Below are 24,556 nucleotides of genomic sequence, written 5' to 3'. Positions count from 1 at the left end.
ATTATAAGTGATATATAATGTTTTGCAACTGAGAGTGTGTCAATATGGTTTGTGATGTAAAATGCTTGCAACTAGAACTGTGTTGGTATGGTTTGTTTTCATTTCTGTAAATGTATGATTGCTTATACTGTAAGTGATTGTTTAATTAGGATGTTTCTTGTTTAACTGGAATACTTGACTAATTTATGTAATGCTGCTTAGGCTATGTGATATAAAATAATATATGTGAAGTATAATATTTGTTAATGTTGATTTAATACAGTTTGATTACTTTTGTATAAATGTAAATTTGCCTAAGTCACATATGATAATTCGATAAAGGTGATGAAAAAAAGAGTGAACATTTTGAGGAAATGAGAGATAATCAACAAATGCCTTCAAATTGCATCATACAGTTTGGTACAATCATGATTTGAATTTTACTGAACCATTTTGGTTTATACAATGAAAAGTGCCTTTGGCTCTGCAAAACTCCAATTACTTCTTTTGGCTAACATTTACAGTGAGCTCATCCACAGAACTCACATTGACACCAGCACTGATTCCTCAATGACATTTGTTGAAACTCTGAAGTATTGAATTTGGAAGTTCAGACTTCACAAAACCATTTCAAGTTTGTGTGAAACAAGTAAAGATGTTCAGTTTGCTACAATTCTCCATCAGGTGATGATGTAAATAGCAGAATGCAGTGGCTGTGATGTCAGACTGCAAAGCACTATCATAACTTCTTTGGGGTAACTTGCCAAGTCAACACAATGCAATACTTACAGATGAGGATTTATTAGAGATTTATCAGCAAGCAAAGTGAGTATGACTTTGAGCTGCAGTTGCTGAAAAGTATTATTTTCTCTTGATGTCAAATGATAAAAAGAAAGCTTTATCACCAGTTCAGCACCGTTACATATACTGTGCTGAAATTCATGAATCACAAGGTATGATGTTCAAGTCTAGCAAAGATTGTTCCTGCCCAGCCTAGAAAGCTTATGTTACAGATAGTACATTAAGAATATTTGGGAATTGTCAAGTGGAAATGAAAAACACATGATGTCTTATTTTGTCCACATGACTTTGAGACAATAATTAAAAACTTGCACATTTAGTTTTTGTATACACAAAAGCAATTTCAAAGATGACATCTTTCTTTGCCAAATTCTAAATCATCCAAAGAGTAAATTTGCACTAAATCTGTTCTGCCTGCACAGTCAGTACCTTATTTATACCAACTACTATTCACATCATTTTTAGTAGATAAAATTCAAGGGTCTATATTACAACATTGAAGTCACAGGAGTCCGAAAATTGTAATATCAAACCGAAATGTTCAAAATACGAAAATAGCAAAGCCATGGAAAACCGATTTTTTTTCCCAGGGAAAAAAATTGGTGGTCCGTTTTCGTGGCTTTGCTATTTCCTCCACTGTAGTGCGATCTTGGAGTTGATATATTTAAGTAGGGGGGTGGGAGGCACAGACCCCATGTTGGGGGTGTGGGGGGCAAAGCCCCCCATATTAGTTGAAGTTTAAAGTGTATGTGTTTTTCTTTTTGTACCAGAACAGCCGCTGTTCTGTGTTTTCGTAATTCTTGGGTTTCGAACTTCATGGTTCGATATTACATCGTTCGAACTCCTGTGAGTTCATCGATGTGATATAAACCTGAAATTCAAATATACTGCTACACACTTGATGAAGTACATTTTTTCACAACATGACATCCCAGATACACCTGTCATAGACAAATGTCAGCAATATGAGTCAAAACTTAAAAAAATATTCACAGACTGTGATGAGAAAATGTGTTGCCAGCTCAAAGCAGGATTATTATTTTGCACTTCTTTAGAAATGCACTTCTTCAATCAATACTACTTTTGCGTCATAATTTGATCTTGAGGAGAAGAATGAAAACAATGTTGCCAATACAACTTTAGCTCAGCCAGAAATGGTTCGTAATACTTAAGCATCATGGAATGCTGCAGAGGAAAAACTAAACTTTTGTTATGATTGAACAGCCAAATCATTACTCATGCTGAAATGTGAAGAATCATTATAAATCCAGAAATCAGATGGCAAACATTTGGTGCAGTAGTTATTTTAGGAAAGGCCAATGCACTGAATTCCTCTGCTCTCAGAGCAAAAAATAATATTTTATTATGCAGCACTCATAAACACCTGAGTAGAACATATGTTCTCACCACAAAATGATATACTGCTACAAAAATTACAATTTAGACTTTCTCATACAAGAGCAGTTGCATAGTTTAACAACTGAATCTGTTCCAGAGTGTAGATGAACTATAACTGTTTAGTGAGACCAGTCCAGATGCTGGTGACTGTTCTAGTGATGGAGTGTTAACTCACAAGTCTGCAAAACAACATTGATAACTACCTCATTTGGTAAGGACTACAGCCTCTCCAGATGCAGTAAACTAATCAAAAAAGCTTTCAAAATGTTTTGAGAGAAGCCTCAATCTGCAGTATATATATATAAATATATATATAATATATATATATATATATATATAATATATATATATATTATATATTATATATATATATTATATATATACATAGAGAGAGAGAGAGAGTGAGAGAGAAGGAAAGAGAAAGAGATAAAACTAAATACACCCCTAGATGTTTAATACATGCAGTAAAGCTTAAAGAGAGAAATGTAATATGCAGAGCAGTCTGCATTGAGTACTAATAGTATGTTACACATAGAATGTCAAATAAGTATATTTTATTCACTTCCTGCATTACATTACACAATGTTATAGCTGCACCTACACAAACTCTATTGCCAGTGTTACTGTCTTCTAAAGGGAATCTTCAAAGTTAAGCCACAAGAATATGAAGACAAAATACAGAATTTGAGTAGCACTGACTGGTGCTATTTCATACCTGATCCCAATGCTAAATATTTTATACATGTTCTTTACTGTTTTGTATCATGTTTGTTTGGCAGAATCTACTGATTTGAGAAGTGTAGCACATATTTTAATACAGCTCATAGAATAAAAATGTATGTCATAAGCTTTTAAAATCCAGTAAACTGTAAAAAAAAAAGAAAAAAAGTATGGTTCCACAAACTCTAGGATAAATTACATTGTGCAGGAATTGTGAAAATATAAGGCACATTCCAAAAAATATTACTGAAGACCAATACATGCTGTTAGTTTATCCTCTGGTATCACAGCATGTGAGAATGAATTAATGCTGTTGCGCCTACCATCTTTATGGATTTTACCAAATGCAACATGCAGACATATTACTTTTCGACATTGCATGGACTACTTGGAAGAAGATAAAGGGATAAGACAGAACTTCATCAAGGTATTCCATAGATCACATATTACATTCTTTGTGAGTAAGCATTGAACTTAACTGACAAACTTTCTTCATTATAAATGTCAACAGAACTTACAGTTTCCTATAGATCTTTTTTTTTGTTTTGTTTTGTTTTTAAGACGCCTTTGCAATAAACACTAAAACATAAAAAAATCCAGTCTAAGCAGGTTAGTCCTGGAAAGTACATCCATTTAGAAAGTTGATTCTTCAAGCCAGGTATTAATTTGCAGACAAATATGTGAGGATTCTCCAAAAATAGCAGTCTCTATGTTGTATGTTTCTATAATGAGCACCAACCACCTGTGCTCACCTGATCGGTCAATTTTCTTCAATTCACAGTGATACACTTGTCTGCTAAGGTGATGGAGGCCTATAATGAATAGAGCTATCCTTTTGGGATACCAGGAGGTTTAGAACAACATGCATGAATAAGGAAAGGGTTACTTCATTTCTTGCAGGACAAAGAGTATATATATATATATATATATATATATATATATATATATATATATATATATATATATATATATATAAACATAAAATGAAGGGAGACTAGAAAGTATGACATTGTATTAAATTTAAATAGTTACTTTTAAATTAGAATACCCAGTACAGGATGCAAAATGGTTATACAGATGAGAGCTAGAAATGGGGTGTGACTCAAAGGCAAATAATTTAACAGTAGTAATCTCCAAGCAATATCCTCAGTTTGTTTATTCTTGTAAAACACATGCACATGTGTGTGCACACATGCACACACACACCAACACACCAACACACACACACACATCAGGATTTCAATCAGACACTGAGAAACAAGCTTAAGTATAACTGTCTAGAGAGACATCTAAAGTTGTACTATGAACAGAGAACAATATGTGTCAGGTTTAATTGACTCCTTGCCTTCTTTGGGAATGACACAAACAATGTTTTATTAAGAGTGTGTACAAGAAAAAGGCATGGAGGTTAAAAGCCTGTAGAAGTAGAGGAATGAAAGACACATTATCTCTGCTGGGAGGTCATCTGGCTTGGAAGCTTTTTCATTTCCTGTGTATATGAAAGACTTGGATATATTCTTCAGTGTTAAATGGTTGACAACAAGAGGAATCATACACAGCAATGTGGAATAGCAACTCTATATCCTGCAGAAAAATGTACACCTTTGAAAATTCACAAGATGTTGTCCAGGAAAGCATGTCTGCAAAATGTTTTTCTAAACACATTTGTAGTTTATATTTGGTATAAGACAAGATTGAATTCATTACAGGAAATTGCACAGATCTATTTTGGAAACCTTTAGATGCCATGTGATTATTCTAACTTTTGGGTTAAAGGGGGTTGATGGAGAAAAATATTGTTTGACGTTAGGAAGACATACTGTCAACTGCAAACTGCGAATTTGCTCAGAGTTTTCGTTTTTGACTCGGACATAGCCTCATATTTCTAAATGCGCTGATTATGACTGAGAAGAAAAACAAAAGTTGCATAAATTCAAAGAACCAGTGCCTAGGCTTGTAGAGCAAAAATATACACATGTTCCATGGAATGATCAGTGCACAGGGGCAGAGACTAAGGGTATTACTTGAAACTTTTCTGCATCTTCTGTAAAGTAAGAAGAACTGTAAAAGTTGCTTGCACACTGTTGCTAATTTCTAGACACATGCCATGGAAGAATAATGGCAAAAAATTAAGAAAAAAGAAAAGTATAACCTGAGTGAAGGAAGACAGTAATTTTAAATTTGTCTATATAGGGGGCACTAATCTAGATGAGTATAAAGCTCAAACAGTTTAACTTTGCTTGTAGATTTATTATATGGGATAATAAAATGGTTGTGGCAAGGATACAAATACATGGATTTGTGTCACTACTTGTGAGGTATAGTGAATGGTAATATTGTGAAGTATTGTCTGACGTGAAAAACACTGCATAAAATCCTTGCCTTCTATAATAGTCCTCCATAATGATTACAAAGCTGCACATCACTGACAAGTATTTTTTTTAAATAAAAGACATCTTTATTAAATTATCACGTATGACATAGGCAAGCATACGTTTATATAAAATGAAAGCAAATCATATTGACATCATTTTAGTTGCAAACATTATACATCACAAACCATATTGACATAATTGTAGTTGCAAACATCACTTATAATCCATCCAATCCTAATCAGTCAAACATTACATAGCTCACTCAAATCCTGCCTTCTCCTAAACCTTGTTCCTCCTCTGCATATATTGTTTCCCCAGTTCCCATTTTTTCTATGTAACTTATCCTACTCTTTTTTAAAGACCCCAGTTCCAGTTGTTTTACCTTTGTTACTATATTCTGTACTTCTAGTAAATTTGGTTTGGACTTTGATTTCCATTTTCTAGTAACTGCTTTTTTGGCAGCCACAATAACTAGACTTAGTAAGGCCTTATTATGTCTAGACAATTCTAATTCTGTATCATAGCTCAAAAAATCATTTACTTAGTTTCACTAATTTGCTCATCCAGTATCTCTGACAGAGCAGTCTGCAGGGATTACACTCCCCGAAAATATGTTTGCATTTACCTTTCTTCCCCATCACACCTCCAACATTTGCTGCCTACCTGAGGAAAAATCCAAGTCTACTTGAGGTATAAAATACCTGTGCAAACACTTCCAAGCAAAGATCCTAAACCTTCTAAATTTTGCTGCATACTTGGGAGACATACATAAATCCCCCATTGTTTCTTTGTGAATTGTTTATCCAGTCTCTCTCCCAATCTTTTCTAGCCTCCTTTTACTGATTCATCAGTGATTTAAGTCTTGACCAAGATACTGAAGTATAAACATGTATGTTCAAATGTCAAGCATAGCAAAAGGATATCCATGCAAGATAACATTTTTCAACTTTGGAGTTACAGTAAACAGTGCTTGGGGTATAACTAACTATGCAAGTGGTGTTGGCATCTTGCCTTGCACAAAATATACTTATTGTAGGGTATTACCAACGAAGTGCATTCTAAAGATTTCCACATATAGCTTTGTGAAAAGGTGCCCTAAACAAAAGCAAACGAAGGGGAATCCTTCTAGAGAAGAGTGCCAAAATGATGCTTTGCTAATTCAAGTAAAGAAAGAAGAATCAGCAAACAAGACATAACCCGTTCTCATCATCTAACTTTGGAGAGGAGAAAAAATACATAACGCTCTGCATAAAAATGAATAATAGTTTCAGGATTTACAGCAGATTTTTATTTGTTTATTTACTTATTTGTCATTTGTTACCCAGGTTAGTCCAACTGAGCCATGTGGCCTGTTTCGGTGTAAACTTGAGGAAAAAGCTCATGAAGAGAGAATTAACCTGAGCTTGCAATGTAGAGAAAAAGAATGACATAAAGAGAAATAACAGCACGACATAAGATACACATCCAATGAAGAAAATGTGGCTGAAACAGAAGTGCGTATCAGTGGGAAAGTAATGAAAACAACGGTTAGAACACATGCAATAAAAATGTTCAACTCATAAATGTACAACGTCAGGAAGCAGAACAGTATGAGCATGTTCTTTGCATGGAAGCATAACACGAATATTGAATCTCTGACAGACTGAAACAAGTTTTGACAAGTAGAAGGGAGGGGGAATTACGCTGGAGTGGTGATAAGAATCATGGGTAATAGGAACACCATAGTGAGTATTACTTAATGCACTGCAAGCTCTCTCAAACCCAGCTGCTGCATCTACTGCTAGACTGATAGACATGTAAAGATATCAATGGAGAAATGTCATCACATGATACTTTTCTGTGCCATTTAGGAAACAATCTGTTCTAAAACTATCCCTGTTGGCTATCCTGTCTTGTTCTTCGTTATCAGTCAACACCATCTTTTGAACCAGAAGGAACTGCCTTGGGTTTAGCTAAACTGTCATCCATGTTACTATTGTTTGATTCTAATTATTTCACATTATTTGAGTTTAAAATATTATGGTTCTAATTCTTCACACGGTGTTTCACAGTTCCGCATAAATATTGAGAGGTTAATTTTAAGATCTAATATGGCTGTTATCAGTAAATCTGATCAACATCTGGCTGATGCAGACACTCCAAGCACTATGTAAAGCTATTTTGCATATTTTATAACTTTTAAGATGCAGAATGTCAAACATTTATTGTAAAGTGCTGCCCAGGTGATTGGTTATAATGATCAACATGGTTTCAGACCTTCACACAGTACTACCACTGCCCTCCTTTCCTTTACAGAATACATTAACAGGAACCGAAACCTGAATAATCTTTCTTCTGCTCTATTTATCAACCTGTCTAAAGCATTTGACATAGTAAACCACCAGATTCTTATTAACATACTTAAATCTCTGTCATTAGACCCACTTTCCATAAAATGGTTCCAGTCCTACCTTGACAAACGACAACAAGCAGTACTTTGGCATAACTCCTTATCCACCCAACTACCTGTTTCCTTAGGTGTCCCTCAGGGGTCCACACTAGGGCCTCTTCTTTTCTCTATATTTATTAATGACCTTCATCTAGCTATCCCACAAGTCACTTGTATACAATATGCTGATGACTCCACATTATTATGTTCAGCTACATCCTCCCATGACCTTCACTCTCTCACCCAAATAATATTCAACATAGTTGAACAATGGTTCACTCAGCATTGCCTTCTTTTGAACCCAATGAAAACCAAACTCCTCCTCTTCGCTCCAACTCAAAAGTCCTCTCCTCTACATTTCTCTGTGGCATTTACCAATGGCACAATAATATCTCCAGACTTCAGCATCAAACTACTAGGGGTCACCATCGATAATAACCTTAACTTCGACATCCACATCAACAATACTATAACGACTGTCAACAAAAAAATTGGCACTCTCTATCGGATTAAACGCTTCCTTTCTCCTACTGCTAAAACTACTATCGCCCACACTCTCTTGATCTCTACTCTCCTTTATGCCTCACCCATCTTTACTAATCTCTCCAAGAATAATCTCAGCAAATTAGACATGTCCTATAATAACATTGCTAGATTTGCTACAGGCAACCCATTTCGAACCCACCATTGTATAAACTTAAACCAGATAGGATGGTTAGAACTTCAACACCTGATTACATTTCACCAACTAACTATTGCCCACAACATTCTCTATAAACCTTCCAGCACTCCAAGTTTAACAAACCTCATTACCCCCTATAAAAATCTGAAGTCCTTACGCTCATCACACAAACTTTTTGTATACACCTCTAAACCTCATAACAGGGCTGGGGATTCTCTCATCTCTAATACTGTTGGCAAATCCTGGAATCTTCTCCCTAGTGACCTAACCTCACTCACCTCTTTATCTCTCTTTAAAAGCAGACTTAAACTCTACCTCAAATCATACTGGCTATGCTCCTGTGCCAAACCTGACTAGTCCTATACCTCTACAAACTCAACTTACCTATCTCGTCCTTACTATCCTCTGTTACATCTTCCATCTGCTATACTCTTCTGATCTACCTTTTTATACATTGTTTATATCCTCATTATATACCTTTTCTTAAGTAAATCCATTCTATCTTCACTACACATCCAGCTTCGTTTTCTCTGTTTCCTACCTAACTTGTACTATGTCTCCATACACTCTACTCATACTATTTTTTAACTCTTAACCTCAGTTTCCATCCTTTTAAAATCCTCCAGGCTTTTACTGCACTTTACCATTGTCTATGACTTTTATTTTACTATGATAATTGCTATTTTGTTATTATTATAATACCTGATGTTTGTGCATTGTTTGTACTTATATTTTTGAAACATGTCTTTGGAGCTTTTCTCCCCGGGCTTCTACTGAAAATGGACATATATCAAGTTAGACTAGCCCGGTCAACAAATGTAAAATAAAATAAATAAATAATGATTGGCAGTGGATTTTTACTGTGCAAAGTTGCCAACCCAACACCCAATCTTCAAAGAAGGTACACCCATTCACACACGCACCTATCTGCATGTCTTTATACATCACTCGACCATGGGGAGGATTTGTAGACTCCACACAGAAGGTGCTCTAGCCGAGAATCAAACGGGAGAACCTCTTGCTGTGAGGTGACAACACTAACTGCAGCACCACCGCGGCAAACTGTGCAAAAAGGAAGTGCCCTGTACAATTCCAATCCCAGTCCCAAAGAAATACATCAACCCTTAATATAACAGAAAAAAAATCCAGATACACAGTACACTGATATCTGCACATAATGTGAAGAGCCTAAAGGTTTTCACTGAAATGCAATCATCAAAGTACTGTATAAATTAGCTAATAACGTGGCTGCAAAGCGCAATAAAACATGTTTGCTCTACATACTGTACACTGATATTTGATATGAACTGTGCATTAGATATATGACTGGAGGAATCAGGAGAACATATCAGCAAGAATAAGCAGAGTGGATTTACATCTGTGTATTACGTATAAGAAATTCAAAGAATAAAAATTTGCTGAAAACACAAAAATATCCCATCAACTAGGTTCATAGATTTGTAGGATGTTACTAGACTATTGGCCTGAGGGTCTTTACAAGCCTAGCCATTAAATCCCAACATACTAGAAGAGAGATATTGTCTATACACAAGGTTTATCTAGCAAAGACTACCCATGTCCAGGAGAGAAGTCAGGGCAATCCCTGGCAGAAATTGTGCTGAAACAGTGTGGTTCTCTACTTCATATGGAATGGAAGCCTACTCCAGAGGAGTGGCAAACTCTGAAAGATGTATCTATCTCTCCATCAAGTCCTGTTTATGTTGAAGGCTAGACTGAGGTCTCTGGAACAGGTGACTCTAGTCCCATTTGGCTTACAGATGTGCAACATTTCCATTAGATTTGGGTCAGACATAGCCCTGTAAACCAGACATAAGTTGTCTCTAAGTAGTCTATATGCTACTGAGTACAGTGACAGTGACTTCAGTCTGTCTGTATAAGACATGTGCTGGAGATCCTGAATTTTCTTAGTTAGAAATCTCAGAGGTCTCTCAAGTTTCTGCAGCTGTTTGGTACAGTACATACCAAAAGGAATATTATATTCAATAATAGGCCTGATGAGGGACTATTACAGGGGAGTTATAACCACATTTGCTATTGAGGTGATGCCTTTGCTAATCAGGTGAGCAACATAGAATGCCTTCCTCACCACAGCAGACACATGGTGGTCAAAGTTGCGGTCACAGACAACTTGTGTTCCCAGGCCTCAAAATACTGATTTTATAATCATCAGGGTCATTGTTTTTACTAAAGAGAATGATGATGCATTTTTTAGCATTTAGTTTAAGACCATGGCTTTGGCACCAATCATTGGTCTTTGTAAGCCTCTTTTGAACTATGCTGACATCACTAGGGGATTCAATGATAGCACCTAATTTGCAGTCATCTGCAAACTTGGTTAGCCACAGCCCCTCTGTTTTGGCCTGGACTTCTGAGAAGTATATGCCAAACAAGAGAGCACCCAGCACTGACCTTCATGGGATGCCTCTGGTGACAAGTCTGCTGGTAGAGGTAAAGTCTCCCACTTTGACTGAGTCTTTTCAATCTGTGAGCCAGTTTGCAACCCACCTGATAACATAGGAGTTGCTATTCAACTGGGTCATTTTGTCAGTGATGCCCAAATGTGGGATACTGTCAAAGGTCTTAGCCAAGTCAAGACAGGATGCATGCATGACTTTGCCCTCGTCTTTGGCAATGGTCATGTTTTTGAAGAAGTCCACCAGGTTTAGCAGGCATGACCTGCCTCTGACAAAATCAAACTGGGAAGGATCCAGGTTTGGATGTCACCTATATTCTTTTTTATGAGGTCCATGATGATTCGTTCCATTGCCCTACAGAGAAAGTTGGTTAAACTTATGGATCTCTAGTTAACTGGGTCTGTTACCAAGCTGCACTTGTGGAGGGGGATAGCAGTCACTGTTTTCCATTCACTGATAACAAAGCCAGTACCCAGGCTGTGGTCGAATAGACTACCTAATGGAGTAGTTGTCTCTTGTTTTAGAACATTAAGAACACAGCTATCTGGTCTCATGGAGGCTGTGTTCTTAGCCTTGGAGAGACCACTGAAGACTTGCTCTTTGGAGATTCAGGGAGGAGGAGATGTTGAAGACATGGTTAGTGGTAGGCTTGGGGGGGTGAAATTTTCACCAAACCTGTCAGATAGCAAGTTTGAAATTTCTGTATGGTTAGTGTGTGTAATGTAATTCACAATTAGTTCAGCACACATCTGAGTCCTACCTTTTAGGTTGTGGATGAAGCTGAAGAAACCCTTATAGTTATTCGCTAAATTGTTCGCACAGATGCTCTTTGAAGATTTTGCAAGTTGTCTTATTTCCTTGTTTAGACTGAGGAGGGTGTTCTTCCAGATTGGGGATCTTACTTTTGTACTTTTGGACAGCAACTTCTTTCATTTATTTTGTAATTTATTAATGCTAGACATCCACCAGGATGGTTTGTTTTTTCTTGAGGATCTTGTTTTAATCCTATACAGCACATCTGTGTCTATACATTTGTGTAGATGTTTATACAAGGCATCAGTGCATACCTGAGTAAAGCTGTCAATGCCATCTGTGGAAACTGGGGCTTGGTAGTCAATTATACCTTCACTTAGGAGGGTATAGTTAGCTTTGGTGAAGTTCTTTTAGCCTGACTTCTCTTTTGGCGAGTTCTAATGCTAGTGCTACTTCAAAAATGACCGATTTATAGTCATATTTAGCCAGTGCAGACCCTAAACTTGAGACGTTGCATTGGTCACTCATATTGATGAGGACCAGGAATAGAATATTGGAGCCTCTTGTGAGGTGGTGCACTATTTGTTCCAGGGCATTTGAGTTAACAACGTACAGGAACTTTTGTGCAAATGAGTTTGGTCTCATATAAGTTTCCGAATTAATGGAAGAATAGTTGTAGTCAACCACGACTAGGGTGTTAGGTTGTACCTTTATTGTCCCAAGTAGGTTTAAATAAGTTTTGTGGGGATCTTGGTTCATGGAAGGGGAGCTGTAACTGATGATGACCTGAAGGGGGCTCTTACCCATAGCAATTTGTACTTGGAGTAGCTCCATAGAGTTTTCTTGTCTAACCAGTTGTGAGGTGTAATTATCTTTAATGAAGATAGATACACTACCTCCTTTGGTTCTCATACCTTCAATTTGCGGTCTGAATGTGTGGAAGGCATTGTAGCCTTGTAAGACCAGGGTACTTTCTGCAGCCTTGAGCCAGGTTTCTGTGTCTGCACAGATGTCAACATCTTTCAGGGAGAGGAGTGCTTCCAGAGAGTGCAGTTTCTGATTTAAAATCAAATTTAAAATTTTAGCAACATGACCCTTAGTTTCTTTGTGTTTAATATTTTCACATCAGGAATTTTATTGTTGCAACTTTGCCTAAAAAAGGCATTACAGGGAGGCAAGTGAGGCAAGTGCCTTAACTAGCAAGCAAAAGCCTAGAGGAGCCAGGTGAAGACCATCTCTGGCAAAGAGGCATGGTCTATCCACCTTGTCATCCCAGGCTGACAGGAACTGGATCCCCTTAGAATGACATCAGAAACTAAGCCAATTATTGAAGTTAACCATTTTCTGTTTATATTGTAGCATTATCCTAGGTGAGTGCACAATGCTGTTCAAAGTTACGGACATACCCACCTGGGACACATATTCAGAGAGCTCAATCATGTCTCCCTTCATATAGTCTATAGAGGTATGTCTCACGGCATTCACACCAACATAAACTATGACGGAGTCATAATGGTACTTATTATTGACAGACTTGAATGAATGTGTGATCAGGTGAATCCTTGCATCAGACAGACAGCTGACTATATTCCCATAAACCAACAATTCCCAAAAGAGAATAAGGAATTCTCCACAAAAAACTGAAGTCAGGAAGCAAAAGGATTAAGCTGCTTATTCTTTATTCTTACTTCTTCTGGTACCTCGACTAACAAGCCTTCAAGGAATAAAACAGTACAACTCTAGCAGCTTTTTTATATCCCATCAATTAAATGTCCTAAAACAATTCAATTAATACATACCAAATTACTACAAACTTTACACCCAAACTTAAAGGTGTACCCCCATAAGTGTCAGAAGGAAGGAAACAAGGCTAAAGGTGTACCCCCATAAGTGTCAGAAGGAAGGAAACAAGGCTAAAGGTGTACCCCCATAAGTGTCAGAAGGAAGGAAACAAGGAAGGAACTCTCCAATAATACATATAAATATGCTTCACAATTACATCTTACAAAATGCTTCACAATCATGTCTTGCAAAATGCTCTACACCATAAAACCATTCCTTGAAGGGTTGTTAACCGAGGTACCAGAAGAAGTAAGAATAAAGAATAAGTACCTTAATCCTTTTGCTTCCTGACTTCAGTTTTTTTTTTGTGGAGACAGCTGACTTTAACCTTCTCCTTGTTCAACCTGGTGAGTGGGGCATCTGTATGTCTCACTATAGAGTCAACTATAACTAAAACATTTGGAATAGTTGCGCATTGCCTTAAGGGCTTATTTGGTGAGATACAGAGAAGAATGTGATTCTTTGTTAGCAAAGAATGATATATATATATATATATATATATATATGGGTCTACATTGTTTTATCAAAAATATGGTTCATCAGTCATCAAATGCTAAAATACATTACAAAACTATCAATAATTTATATATATATATATATATATATATATATATATATATATATATATATATATAGATATATCTAATATATGTAAATATGATTCTGTTAGGCTGGCTAAGACTGCTGATGAGATCAAATTTAAGAAGGAAGAATTTTTTCCATCTATACTAGTTCATAGGTTCATAGGTTGGTACTAGGCTATCGGCCCTAGGACCTATACAAGCCTAGCCATAACAGTTCCCTGGATAATTCTTCCCACAGTATTTACTTCCCTGGACCCCTGTCTAGCAGGGCAATTGACATGATCCTCAGGGTGAATTTCTTATCTCCCATCCAATTGTCAAGGTTCCTTTTGAAGAGGGCCAAGGAGGCACTCTGCTCGACATGTATGGACAGTCTATTTCAGAGTATGGGGAGTCTCTGGTGGGTCAGGAACCTATCCCTCCAGCATGTTCTTTTCATTGTGATGACAAGGTTTAGATCCCTGGAGTGTGTGGCTCTGAGGAATTGGGATTTCTTTAAGTGCAGCATGTCCAACAGCTCAGGGTTTGACGTGGCCTTGTATGTTAAGCAGAGATCGCCTCTGAGTAGACAATATGCCACAGAGTACAGCTGGAGTTTTTTTTAGATGCACAGCATAGAGCATCTGATTTATGCCTATGATTCTTTTAGTGAGGTATTTCTGCGTCCTTTCCAGCTGTTGCAAATATCTTGTGTGGTACATATCAAACGGGGCATTGTACTCTATAACAAGTCTAATAAAGGATGAGTACAGTGGGACAATGACCTCCTTTTTTCTGGATGAAAAGCCCTTAGTGATGAGGTGTGCCACATAGAAGGATTTTCTGACTGTTGTGACAATGTGGTTATCGAAGGGGAGACCACTGTCCACCTGTGTCTCTAAGTCTCTCATTACACTTTTGGTGTTTAGTGTACTGCCACCTATGTGGTAATTCGTGGGTGCATGTTTTTTCCCACAGGGGATAACTATACATTTCTTGGCATTAAGCTTGAACCAAAGGCTCTGGCACTAAGCATCTGTTTCTGTAAGGCCCTTTTGTGGAATATCCACATCATTTGGGGATTCAATAATGGCTCCCAGTTTGCAGTCATCTGCGAACTTTGTTAACCAGAGTCCCTTAGTTTTGGCCTGTACTTCAGAGAAGTATATGCCAAACAAGAGCGGTCCAAGGACTGAACCCTGAGGTACCCCACTTGTCACTTGTCTGGAGCTGGATTTGGAGTCGGCTACTTTTACAGTCTGGGTTCTGTCAGTAAGCCAGTTGGCAACCCATCGAGTAAAGTAGGGATTTATGCCCAGCCTAGTAATCTATGATTCCAGAGTGGGGGATGGTGTCAAAGGCCTTGGCGAGATTCAGATAGGCTGTGTGGACCGCCTTACCCTCGTCCACAGCTCTGGAGACAGATTTGAAGAAGTCAATCAGGTTCAGGAAATAAGATCGGCCCTTCAAAACCCCAAACTGGGTGAGGTCCAGTGTTTGAAGGTTGTCAATGTCTTTGTTTATAAGTTTCATGATAATGCATTCCATGCCCTTGCAGATTAGGCTCATCAGACTGATGGGACGGTAGTTCCCAGGATCCAAGGTGGATCCCCCCTTGTGAAGTGGGATAACTGCAGCTGTGTGCACTAAGTGAGCACGAAGCCTGACGTGAGGCTATGATTAAACGTGACCCTTAGGTGAGGTGCCAGTTCATTTTGTAGTTCATGTAGTACACAGCCCAGGATGTCATCTGGTCCCATGAATGCTGTATTTTTAGCTTTGGAGAGTGTGGTTTCTACCTGTGTGGCCTTGATTACCGGAATTTTGCAATATTTTGGTATTGAGATGGGCCCTTTAGGGGGTGAGAAGGGGGTGAAGTTGGCACTAAATTGATCTGCCAGGATATTGGCAATATCCTTGGGATCAGTATATTTAATGCCATTCTGTTGTAGCTCTGAGCAGATCTGAGCATTGCCATTTAGATTATTGACATAACTAAAGAATGCCTTGTGGTTGTCTTTGGAAACTTTGGCAATTTTATTTTCGTAATTAGCTTTGGAGGATTTTATGAGGGATCTCAGCTTCTTACTGAGGCTGGTAAGGGAGTTTTTTGCATCCTGGGATTTTCCAATTTTCTGCAACGGTTTCTTCTTTCTGTTGTATAGTTTGTTTATGGCAAGGGACCACAAGATTGGCTTCTTTTTGTTGGAGGAGAGCATCTTGGTTCTATTTGGGATGGCACGATTCATGCACGAGTGGATGTGCTCGTACAGTGCCTTACTGTAGGATTCAGAAGTCGAACTTTCAGCTCCCATCTGCATGGGTGTCATGAAGTTTGTCACTTCTGAGTTGAGTAGCATGAAGCTGGCTTCGGAGAAGTTTTTTGCAGAGGTTTCCTTACTGGGGGGTGGGGGTGGGGATGTGGATGTCAAGGGTGATTTGCTTATGGTCAGACCTGACCAATGAAGGGGTGACCACTGGTGTGGAGCATCTATCTCCCATGTTGGTAATGACCAAGTCTAGGATATTGGAGCCCTTGATGGAACAATGGAATAGTTGATCCAGGGCACTGGAATTTATGAATTCCAAGAACCGTTGGGAACAGGTGTTGGTACCCGAGTAGTTTTCCCAGTTAATGGTAGGGTAGTTGAAATCACCCAGTATTAGGGTGTTTGGTTGTATCTTAATATTTTCCAGTATGTTTAAAAAGGTGTAGTGAGAACCTTGGGGCATGGTGGGGGATCTGTAGCTAGCAACAATTTGGATTGCAGTCTTACCTAGTGTTAGTTGCACCTGTAGAATTTCAGATGCATTGTGTTGGGCAACTAGCCTGGAGGTGTGAATATCCTTGGTGAATATGGACACTCTTCCACCTTTAATGTTTCGGTCTTGGTTTGGTGGCCAAAAAGTTGTGGTAAGAGTTGTAGCCTGGTATTGCAGGGGTGCTCTCTGGAGCCTTGAATCAGGTCTCAGTTACTACACAGATATCGGTGTTCTCCATTTTTAGGAGTGTCTCGGAAGAGTGCATTTTGAGGTTTAGACTTCTAGCATTGAGTAGCATTACCTTCAGATTTTGCATGCTTGTATCAGTTACAGTGGTGGTTTTGTCCTTTGAACCTTGCCTAAAAAGGCACTATAGAGGTAGCAGGAGCTTTAGCCAGTAACCTGAATCCCAGGGGTGACTGGTGCAGACCATCTCTGGCAAAGCATCGTGGTTTATCGATCATGTTGTCCCAGGCAGACAGATACTGGATCCCCTTTGAATGACACCAGAAGCTTAGCCAATTGTTGAAGTCAATCATTTTGTCCTTATACTGTAGTATCATTCTGGGTGAAGGCAGGATGCTACTCAGGGCTAGGGTCATACCTGCCTGGGCCACATGATCTGAGAGCTCTTCCATGTCTCTTTTGATGTAGTCCAGGGAGGTACATCTCAAGTCATTCACTCCAACATGGACAATGACAGAGTCGAATTTGTACTTGTTGTGGAGTGACTTGAGTGCATGCATTATGTGGTGGGTCCTGGCACCTGACAGGGAGCTGACTGTAATTTTCTCCTTATTCAGCCTGGTGAGTGGGACATCAATGTGCCTGACTATAGAGTCACTTATGACTAAAGTGTCAGGTACGTTGTCTTGCCTTAGGGGCTGTTGTTGGGTGGCAGACTGGTGTCGTGAGCTATGTGTCACTTTGGTTGTGACTGGTGTTTGTTTGCATTTCGGCTTCGGAGGTCCTTGTTGCTTGGGCAAGTTAATGTTAAGGGCCACTGCATATGTGGGTTGAGTGTTGCTATGTGTAGGTGTTGATAGTGTGGGTTTTGAAGGGCTATGTGTTGCTTGAGGTGTAGTGCAGGTGTTAACCTTCTCCTCTTGACTGTCTAGCACAATCTTGGCTGGAGAGAGCTTTGCTTCCCGTTTGGCTATGTAAGTGCATCTTTCACAGGTTGTAGTGTTGGGTGGTAGGAGGAGAGGGTTGTCTGTGTATATGAGGCAGTTGCTGCTTTGCCCCAGTATGCCCAGATTCACCAGGTGAACAGGAGAAATCACCAGAAGCTGACCCTTGGACATGCCTGTTTAGGTGCTTTTTTTGTAAAGTACAAGAGCTGTTTTCCCTTACCTTTGCAAGGTACTTTGCAGTTATAGGTTGTTTAGTGCCTACCATTAATTTCTCCTTATTAACAAGGAGAGGTGAGTGTTTGTATCAGTTTAAGGCTTCCTTGTGCTTTCCAGCAGATTCTAGAGCAAGTGCTAGTCACAGGGGTTCAGATTTTAGTGCTACTACTGAGAAACCAGCTAGTTCTAGGAAAATTTGAAGAGTACACTTTCTGGCACCTGCAATAGTTTAACCGTTGCCCAGTGGTGCTGCACGATGTAAAAAATGCACAAACACATACGTTTTTAAGCCAGAAAGTTGAAAGTGATAGAAATAAGCCCAAAAAGGCTAATAAAATTACAATTTCAGAGCTGGAAACCACTCCTCTAGTGTTAGATAGGCAGTACAATGCTCACCCTCCCGCTGGTAAGCAGTAGGACTTCCCTCTACCACTTAGTTAGAGGTTTACCTGAGAGAAACAGTACTGATACCAAATATGATAGTGGGTTCACCTTACAGATGACAATGGATGACAATATTGAACATCATTAATCATAACTGGAATATTTTTCATGGAAATTCAGAAGATTTTACAGCTGTAGGCCCTTCACCCAAATTTGGTTGAAAAAATCTAGTTCTATTAAACAATGGTTGGAGGTTGACAACACTATGATTCCTTTGTTATATATCAATAAAAATATCGGAATGTTTAGATGAGGCTTTTTTAAGACATGCAATTTCATTTTAGAAGGTTCTGTCATTGCTTTAACACATATGGAGAGAAGTATTAGAACTTAACACTTTCCAATTATAATTCCACTGGTTTAAGTTATACTGCAATCTGCTCACATTGTGATGCATTTTATTTTGGCATGACCACTAGGAAACTATCTCATAGATTAACATTTTTATGCCATTAAGACCAAAGACACTAAAAGTGCTTTGTATAGCCACACTTTAACATACAGCCCCTTTAAGAAGTTTTATTTTTCTGTCCTAGAGGATTTGCCAGTCGATCTCAGAGGGGGCTGTTTCAGGAAACAGTTACTTAAAAAAGAAACATTTTGGCAGCTAAGAATGCAGGCCAATAGGTTTCCCTGTCTGAATGGGATAATCTGTATAAAGTACTTTTTATAAGTGAGTGTTGATTACATATTTTTATTTATTTTATATATATAATTCTTGAGAGTTTTGTAATGTATTTTAGCATTTGATGACTGTTAATTCAATTCTATTATGTAATTATTGGCTAACATTTCTGATTGGATGAGATGTACTATATAATACGTTTTGATTTAGTTGTTCATTATTCTGATGAAGTCCTGCTATGGATGAAAGCACTTAACAAGTTCTTCTGAGAATTTCACCTCTTCTGTGGTTGCCTACCTGTGGACGTTTTAAGTGTTTGTTTTATTTTATCTTTTTTTTTTTTTTTGTAATAGCCTGTCAATATACCAAAACTATTGATCCCATAATAATTGTCCAAGCTGTTCTAAAGATATTTAATCTAGTGCTTGGTTTAATGTAATTTGGTAGTCTATTCCATGCAACTGCTCAGAGAACCAGTTAGTACACTTCTCATTTCTATAGAATCTTCTACATAGGTTGTCTGATGATTCTCTACTACCTTTTGAAACATTCCCAATGGTAGTTGTTTCTAAATGCCCTGTATACCTTAATAAGATCTCCTATTAAATATCTGTAAGAGACACTGTACAAGTTCAAATCTTTTAGTCTTTCATAATAACTTAAATTTTCATATCCATGGATGCCCTTGCCATATTTCCACTGTACTCTGTCCAGTTTACTCATGCGTGTTTTCTTACAAGGTTTCCATACTGTTATTCCATCCTCAAGTCTGGGTGTAATGTTACTAACAAACAATGACGTCATCATTTCTGCTTTACTAAACTTTAAAAATCTTTTCATATAACCTATAGTTCTATAACTATCCTTACCTAATTAGTTGACATGACTAGAAAAACTCAAAGCTGGATCTACTCATAAACCCAAGTCCTTAGATGAATCTACAGTCTCAATCACTGTGTGCTATATAAAATATTCACCTTTCAATTTATGTCTCCCAAATCTCATATGCTTAGTTTGTGATGTATTTATCAGCATATTATTCTCCTGTGCCCAAATGGACAACTTAGTGAGGTTCTTTTGCAGACATGCCCTGTCTGTAACACATGTAACAAGTTTACCAAATTTCAAATCATCTGCATAAAGACAGTAGAACATCTCATATGAAAAAGATAGATCTGAAACCTATTTTGGTTGCTTAATTTGCATCTGTTCCGCTGTATTCTTTCCAATTTACTCATGCTTGTTTTCTTATAAGCTTTCCATATTGTTATTCCATACTCAAGTTTGGGTCTAATGCAGCTAAAAAGCAAGGACTTCCAACATTTCTGATTTCCTACACTTTATAAATTTTTTATACAACCTATATTTCTATAACTATCATAAACCAATTGATTGATATGATTAGAAAAACTCAAAGCTGGATATACACATAAATCCAAGTCCTCAAAGAATCTAAAGTTTCAATTATTGTGTGTTGTGTTAAATATTTACTTTTCAGTGTATGTTTTCCAAATTTCATATGCTTAGTTTTTGATGTATTTATCGGCATATTAATCTCCTGTGCCCAAATGGTCAATTTAGTCAAGTTCTTTTGAAAAATGTCCTAACTGTAACACATGTAATCAGTTTACCAAATTTCAAGTCATCTATAGAGCACCTCAGATGAAAAAGATAGATCCGAAAGAGATAATCTAAAGTATGGGCCTTTGACAAAGCCCTGTGAGATACCCTGACTGAAACTAAGAATTTTACATGTCTAATTGTTGGAAGTATGTGCCTTGTAAGCCATGCCTTTATCCATCTTATCAAGAGTACATCAGTACCTAGTTGTTACAATATATTGATAGTGTTTTGTGTATGACCCTATCAAATCCTAAAGTTAAATTTATATAAAGTACATCACAGCACAATTTTCATTCACAGCTATTGTTGGTTCTAGGTTATAACACTGACAGCACACAACATCGACAACGATATCACCGTCACCACATCATCGACAGTTCACAAACACGACACCGCACACACTCAACACATCATCACAACAACCAATAAATAAAACAAATTCCCTGACCAAAAACCACACACACACAACACAAGCACACCTAAATCCTAACAAACAAACATTAAACCTTACATACACAACTATCCACAACCCTAACCGAAACCCTAACCCTAAGGTCCGTCACTATCGCACACTAACCTAACCCGCGCCCTAACCCTAACTCACTTAACCCGCCCCTAACCCAAAACATTCACTACTGCACCCTTACCTAACTCGCGCCCTAACCCTAACTCACTTAACCCACCCCTACACCTACAGACCGTCAACATCGCACACTTACCTTACTCGCACCCTAATGTCCGTCACTACCACATACTTACACATCCTTTCCCCATCTCGGTGTTCTCCGCGTCGGTGTTTTCATCCGTCGATCTTCTGGCGTCGGTGATTTCACTGTCGGTCTTCTCATCTGTCGACGTTGTAACCTAGACCCCTATTGTTATATTGTTATAGAACATTATGTTACAGTTGGTAATAGATCCATTTTTAATATCTGCATGCTGATAGGTGGTTTCAAGTCCCAACTTTTGTAATTCTGACAACTTACACAATATACTTTCTCCATTATTTTTCCACAACATGAAAGTAGACTTAATGGTCTGTATGACTCTAAGTTTGTCCTATTCCCCTTTCCCTTAAAAACAGGTTTAATAAGTACAGGTCTCCAGTTTTGAGGAACCTCCCCATATTCACATGACTGAGTAAATAATAGATAAAGTGCTACTGTAAGTTCTTGCTGAACTGTCATTATTACTAATTCTGTCTCCTCTCTCTGCTTTGTTTGGGTCCAGTTTGCATTGTTCTTTTTTAATATAATCTAATTTTGATGTTGATATCTGAGATTACCTAGATATCACTAGGACAACTTATTACCCCCTTTGTGCAGCCAAACATTTTTGCGTAAGATTTTATAAATATATCTATAATCTGCTGTGCCTGAGATAAATTTTAGAATCTACACACAGTTTATCAATTTGTATGTTTTTAACCCTTCCACATCTTATCTATCGATAATATGGTTTCCTATTATGCTCAATATCTTTATGCAAATTCTCTTCAAAATGTTCTTGTTCTTGTCTCACACTATGCTTAATTTGTTTGCCAGCTTATTTATTTCAATTTTCAAAGTTGTAGTTCAACCTCTTTACCATTTGCTTATTTATTTACTGGCATTTGATTACTGGGAAAGTCCAAGTGGGTAGAAGTCCATTTTCAACTGAGGCCCAGGGAGAAAAGTTCCAAATTATTACAAAACATTTTAAGAACAATAATTTTACAATCTTCAAAAATAAAACAATAAACATCTGCAGTTTAAACAATTATAAAAAATTAGACATAATATAAAAACATTGGTTAAGAATCGATACAAGTTACATGACAATCATTTAATATTTATAGGCATTTTAGACAGTTTGTAGAGAAATTAAATGTAAATGAGTCTAATACAAATAGGAATTGCAATATGAAGTGAGGGGAAAAACAGGTCTACTGCATATTTAGACAGAAAGTCAGGGAAGACAATTAGATAGCAGTAAGGAAGTAAGTGAAGAAGGAATGAAAAGGTACTTGTTCACATTTAGGGATGTAGTTGATTCTGCTTTTGAGCAAGAATAAAGCCTGATTTTAGCTAGGACATCTTTCAGAGTGGTTTTGAAAGATGGGAGGGTGGGTTTAGACCTGATGGATACAGGTAAGGAGTTCCAGGCCTTAGCAACCTTGTATGAGTACAGAGCAGATTTGTTAGTTTTGTAGACAGACAGGAGTTTTTGGTCACTGGATCGCAATGACAAACTGGGAACATAGTTGTCTAGAATGTTTTTAGTGCTGAACAGGCAGATGTATGCTGGGCAATTTTATAGGTGGTAAGAAGTGGCGTATATGTTAGCAGATTTCTTATATTTTGTTGTTTCTCACCTTAATCAAGTATTTTGTTCTTAAGGAAATATATCCTCCTGATGTTGTGTGTTCAGATCCTGATGTTAAACATTTTTTTTTTATTTCTTGCATTTAAACAAGTTCTGTTCAAAACTTTCCACATTCCTTCTGCAGTTTTTCCACTGAATGCATCACTCCAATTAGTTTTCATAGCAAGTGTTTTTTTCCATATAATCTGTTATTAATCTTCTGTGCATCGGTTTAGATTTCAGTTTGGCAGAATTATCTAGAAACCAATTAACCTTTATATTCCCAAGATCACTGCACATCAAGCAGTGGTAAAACTTTACATGAAGTAACATTAACTTCTTTAGGAACACAAACAATGTTCAGTATTTTGTATTCCCTGGTATATTTTTTCTTACCATCTGAAGCAATTGTTCCTGAACACACATTGTGAATAATTTCCTTATCAATGTTGTTGAATCAATATTATTTCACTTTGCTTCTGGTAAACTTAAGTCTCCAGCCACTGTTATTCTTCCCTCTTATGTTTCATTCAAGAAATGCATGAATTCCTCTAGGTCATCAGCACTTGACTTTGGTGGTCTATAAACCTCAACAATTGCAAAATGCTCCAAGGTGGTCATTATTGTCACAGTTACACAATCTACAGTACTGCTGCTATCATTGAACATGTAACAATCACAGGACTTATTGGTATCTTTAATGCCTATCATAACACTTCCACCTGATTTTTTTGTTAGAATGTCTTCTACAGTTGTATAGGTATATATAGCTCAAGGATATTCCGTCGATGTATTGTTTTGACAGTGTGTGTGCTACTTAGGCCAAGTGGGTTTTTGGTCAAGTGTGTACAATGTTGGAAGGAGGAATTTCCATTGGAAAAGGTAAGTACTTTGCGATTTCAGTTCTAAAAGTTTCTGACTTCTGAAAAGATCATAACTGGTGCTTGTGACTGAGTGTGTGTATGTGTGTGTGTGTGTGTGTGTGTGTGTGTGTGTGTGTGTGTGTGTGTGTGTGTGTGTGTGTGTGTGTGTGTGTGTGTGTGTGTGTGTGTGTGTGTGTGTGTGTGTGTGTGTGTATTCCCTTGTTAAGATTAGAATAAGGGCTAGAGTAGGGGATAAAGTGTTGTGAATGTGTGATTTTGTTTGTTATGTGTATCTGTGAGCGTATGTGCATGTGTTCTTTGGATAAGGTTAGCATTAGGTGTAGTTAAGTCCCCCTGTGCCACCTTAACAATGTGTGGTAACTGCTAACCCTAACTATAAACCTGTCAATGTCCCTGATCCTATACCTTAACTTTCCATAACATTACCACTAAACAACACACTCTTAGAAATACCACAAGCATGCTTGTGGCTTTCACTAAGACATCACATTTGATCTCCAAACTTAGTTTAACATTTGGTGTCCGAATTCTGAATATGCCATCTTTGGA

The 24,556-nt window shown here is 37.7% G+C and overlaps 1 protein-coding gene across 5 annotated transcripts in view; it reads right to left on the bottom strand.

Annotated features, from left to right (window-relative positions):
* MASP1 (MBL associated serine protease 1) overlaps positions 1-24,556 on the bottom strand; it is a 1,330,562-nt gene that overhangs the window by 1,223,787 nt on the left and 82,219 nt on the right. The window contains exon 1 of one of the 5 annotated variants that reach the window (XM_044070396.1): positions 8,827-8,831. The exons of the other annotated variants lie outside the window; for them this stretch is intronic. The gene's annotated coding sequence lies outside the window, so the exon portion shown is untranslated. Of the gene's footprint in view, positions 1-8,826; positions 8,832-24,556 lie in introns of those variants that run through there. 5 annotated transcript variants of the gene reach the window in all.

This window comes from Protopterus annectens, chromosome 4.part1 (assembly GCF_019279795.1).
Source record: "Protopterus annectens isolate FY-2018-M chromosome 4.part1, PAN1.0, whole genome shotgun sequence".
Lineage (NCBI taxonomy): Eukaryota > Metazoa > Chordata > Ceratodontiformes > Protopteridae > Protopterus > Protopterus annectens.
Note: the sequence above shows the minus strand (reverse complement) of the source record. Positions and strands in the feature narration are given on the sequence as shown.